Source organism: Mus pahari, chromosome 15, assembly GCF_900095145.1.
Source record: "Mus pahari chromosome 15, PAHARI_EIJ_v1.1, whole genome shotgun sequence".
In the NCBI taxonomy this organism is placed as follows: Eukaryota; Metazoa; Chordata; class Mammalia; order Rodentia; family Muridae; genus Mus; species Mus pahari.
The window spans coordinates 32,741,609-32,745,602 of record NC_034604.1 but is presented as its reverse complement, the minus strand read 5'-3'; the positions used below and the strand labels follow the sequence as shown (position 1 = coordinate 32,745,602).

Here is a 3,994-nt window from a genome sequence, read left to right as displayed (position 1 = left end):
AGTACTGATATAGACATAGTAATAAACTGCTCCTTAACCATTTCTCTCTCTCTCTCTCTCTCTCTCTCTCTCTCTCTCTCTCTCTCTCTCTCTCTGCATCTTTCATTCTTCATCAGAGAAACTGCTTTTTGTAGTAGACAGTGAATAACCCAGAAAGCCATAAGTGGTCAACATGCAGAGAATAAGAGACCGTGGCATGTCCAGCTACAAGTGGGGCATCTACACTAGATCCCCTTCCTCCAATGTTCAGTAAAGGGTAGAGAAAGACTGTAATATCCAGAGAGAGTAAACATCTGTAACAAATAAGTATTTGCTGTGTGACAATGCATTGCACATAGGAACTCACAGCATCTAAGACGGCATGTCTGAGACTTGCACAAGACCAAGCTGACAAAACACTGTTGTGGATGAGGAAGAGCTCAAGAAATCTCATCCTTATCTGAGGAGTGACTGCAAGAGGATGGTTTTCTTCAGGGATGTGGGCTCCGGAGGCTGTCCATTCCCCCAATAGATTACTCTGTATCCATGTGCACTACAGTTAGTAATAAATGGACTCAGTGGAGTTACATTTTTTTAAAAAAAAATCACATAAAGTTATGTGGAAAAAGTAGGGGGATTAGGAGAGGGATTAGAAGGGGAAGAATGGGGATTGATTAAAAACTCATATTCATATGCGAAACTCTTATGCAATAAAGCAATTCACAAATAGTGCTGTTTATTGCTGCATTACAGTTGTATTGTTTTTTTTCCCAAGTAGATTAACAATGGTAAGTTACCTGAATTTGAGAGGTGAGATATGAATCCCTAAAACCATATATATGAAAAAAGGCATTAATGTTGATTTTCCTTGGTTCCCAGTTTACTATATAATCACTTAAACATATTGGGGGGTGGTGGAGACATAATACTGACTGTCCTGGAACTCACTATGTAGACCAACCAGGATGGCTCTGCACGCACAGAAATCTGCCTGCCGCTGCTTCCTGAGTGCTGGGATTAAAGGTGTGCACTATAATATCCAGTTCATGTAAGTGTTTTTAACTGACATTCTTTGCTAGTCAATAAACATGTTGATTTCAATAGTCATGTAATATGTCTTATAGTTTTTTATTTTTATTTTTTTAAGACAGGGTTTCTTTGCATAGACCGGGCTGTCCTGGAACTCACTCTGTAGACCAGGCTGGCCTCGAATTCAGAAATCTGCCTGCCTCTGTCTCCCAAGTGCTGGGGTTAAAGGTGTGCCCCACTGACCACACTGCCCATTGTGTCCTGCAGTTTTAATTACATTCCCAAACTAGAAAGTCTACATAAAGAAAAGTACCTTTAACTTACATAATACATTGTTATTATAAAATGTGTCAGGTGTACCGCAGCATGATCTCACTTTATAACACAAAGCATTAAAACACCGTAAACTGTTCATTACGCTAAGGATTGTAGACAGGTATTCACTGGTGTTCTTACTATGTCATTATTATTTTCATGTTATGCATAGGCTAGAGGTTGATGTCAGGTATCTCCTTTGCTCTCTTATGTTTTGAGACAGGGTCTTTCTAGAACCTGGAGCTCACTGGATAACCAGTCTGACTGGACAGCAAGTCCCAGTGAACCTCTTGTTTCCGTCACTCTTGCCTTCCCTAGTACTGGGGTTAGAGACAAATATTCATCTTTCTTGTTTGTATATGGGTTCTGGGCTTTTTTTTAACCCTATTTTTATTTTATGTGTATAGGTGTTTGTCTGCTTGTATGTGTACCACATGCATGCATTTGAGACCCATGGAGGATAGAGGAGGTGTCAGATCCTTTGAAACTGGAGTTACAGACAGCTGTGAGATGCCATACAGGTTCTGGGAACCCAACTGTGGTCCTTTGCAAGAACAACAAGTGCTCTGGACTGATGAGCCATCTCTCAAGTATCAGTGTTTACATGGCAGGCACTGTACTGACTGAGCCACTTCTCATCACCTGATCATCTTTGCTTTATCCAAATGTTAAAAAATAAAATAAAAAAAAACCCCTAACCATACTGAAACAAGACTTTAAAAACATTTGCCTTCTCACTATTAAGAGTACCTCATTTTTATGGGAAAGCTACCTTTTCAGAACACACATTATAACTACTATTTAAAAGAATATAATGTACATATAGCACCTATACCCTACAGTGTATGGAACAGGAATTTTATAATGTAAAGTCTATCAGTTATTTATAGATATTTAAAGGATGTTTATTCATTGTAGAAAGTTTGTCTCAGTATACATAATTAAATATAAAAATTTCCATTACAAATAATGGAAGAGGGGAATAGAGAGATACCTCAGTCAATGAAGTGTTTATTTTGCAAGTATGAGGATTTGAGTTTGATCCCTATAACCCATGGTTTTAAAAAACTGTCGTGGTGGCAAGTGCTTGTAATTGTAGTATTGAGGAGGTAGAGACGGAAGATCTCTGGGGTTCCCTGGCCACACAGCCTAGCCTACCTGCTGAGGTTTGGGCCAATGAGAGATTCTGTCTCAATAATAAGGCACTTGAAAAAAAAATCTGAAGTTTTCCCTGACCTCTACTTACATACACATAGGCAGACAGGCTGGCAGGCAGGTAGACACACACACACACACACACACACACACACACACACACACACACACTCACACTGAAATGGCATATTTCTGTGAAGAAGTGGATGGCATGAACATCTCTGCTTGCATAGATTCTCTTCTTAGTGTTTGCATTCATTCTTTGGCAAATCTGTTATTTATACTGTTATTTGCTGTATCATAATGCTATGTCTGCTGTTCATACTGTTATCAGAAGAATGTACATGTGTATATAGTATGACTGTCCTTTAAATGTTTAGAAAATAAAATCAGGTGTTCTTGGGTTTTTAAGTGTACTAACAAACCTTTATATGTCTAAAATAACGACCTATAATCCCACTACTAATTTATGTCATTTATTTCTAATTGAAGGGTCAGGTAGCACAGGGCATATAAAAAGGTGCAGAAAATAAACTGAGTAGTTATTTCCTTATAGGATCCATGCTCATGAGTTTTGAGACCCATAAATAAACATTTCATTAAGAAAAATCTATTAACCTAAAATAAGCTCACCTCTAAGAAATGAATTTTCTTAAATCATGGCGATTTTCTTGAATACAACTTTTTTACTCTTGTAACAAAGCAGATTTGCGTTTACATATGGGAGAATATAAACATTCTGAGAGATGCTGATTTTGATAATTGAAGAGGAAGAAGCCAGCAGATGCCAGGGGCATGACACATTTATACTGGTTGAACACAGCAATATAGCTCTTTTGAGACCTTAACATATATCACAAAATAAAATAGAATTCTAAGGTTACTTCTCATTGATTTACTTCCCAATGAAGACATATATGCAATAATTACATGGGTTTACCCTAACTTTTGATTTTAGAATGTTGTGATCTTACCATCAATATAAATGTAATCTACATTTCTGATAGGAAGTGAGCAAAAGTTTTCCTCATTGTCTACTGATTTGTGAAAATATTATAAATTGTTATCTTTATGTATAATAAAAAATGAAGCACATACAATATCCTCTACTATTACTGTTTTTGTCTTGATTACTGTTATATTGCTGTGAAGAGACACCATGACCAAGACAACTCATAAAAGAAAGTATTTGTTTCAAGACAGGGTTTCTCTCTGTAGCCCTGGCTGTCCTGGAACTCACTAAGTAGACCAGGCAGGCCTCAAACTAAGAAACTCATTTGCCTTGGCCTCTCAGTTGCTGGGATTAAAGGCATGCATCACCATTGAATGGTGAAAAGAAAACATTTAATTTGGATGTGGCTTACTTACAGTTTTAGAGTTTTAGTCCATGATCATCATGGCAGATGCACACAGGCATAGTGCTGGAGCAGTAGCTGAGAGCCTTACATCCTTATTGAGAGAGAGAGAGAGAGAGAGAGAGAGAGAGAAAGAGAGAGAGAGAGAGAGAGAGAGAGAG

General features: G+C 37.7%; 1 protein-coding gene across 6 annotated transcripts in view; it reads right to left on the bottom strand.

Annotated features, from left to right (window-relative positions):
* Positions 1 to 3,994, bottom strand: part of LOC110333163 (protocadherin gamma-A4) — a 180,751-nt gene that overhangs the window by 140,310 nt on the left and 36,447 nt on the right. The window lies entirely within an intron of this gene.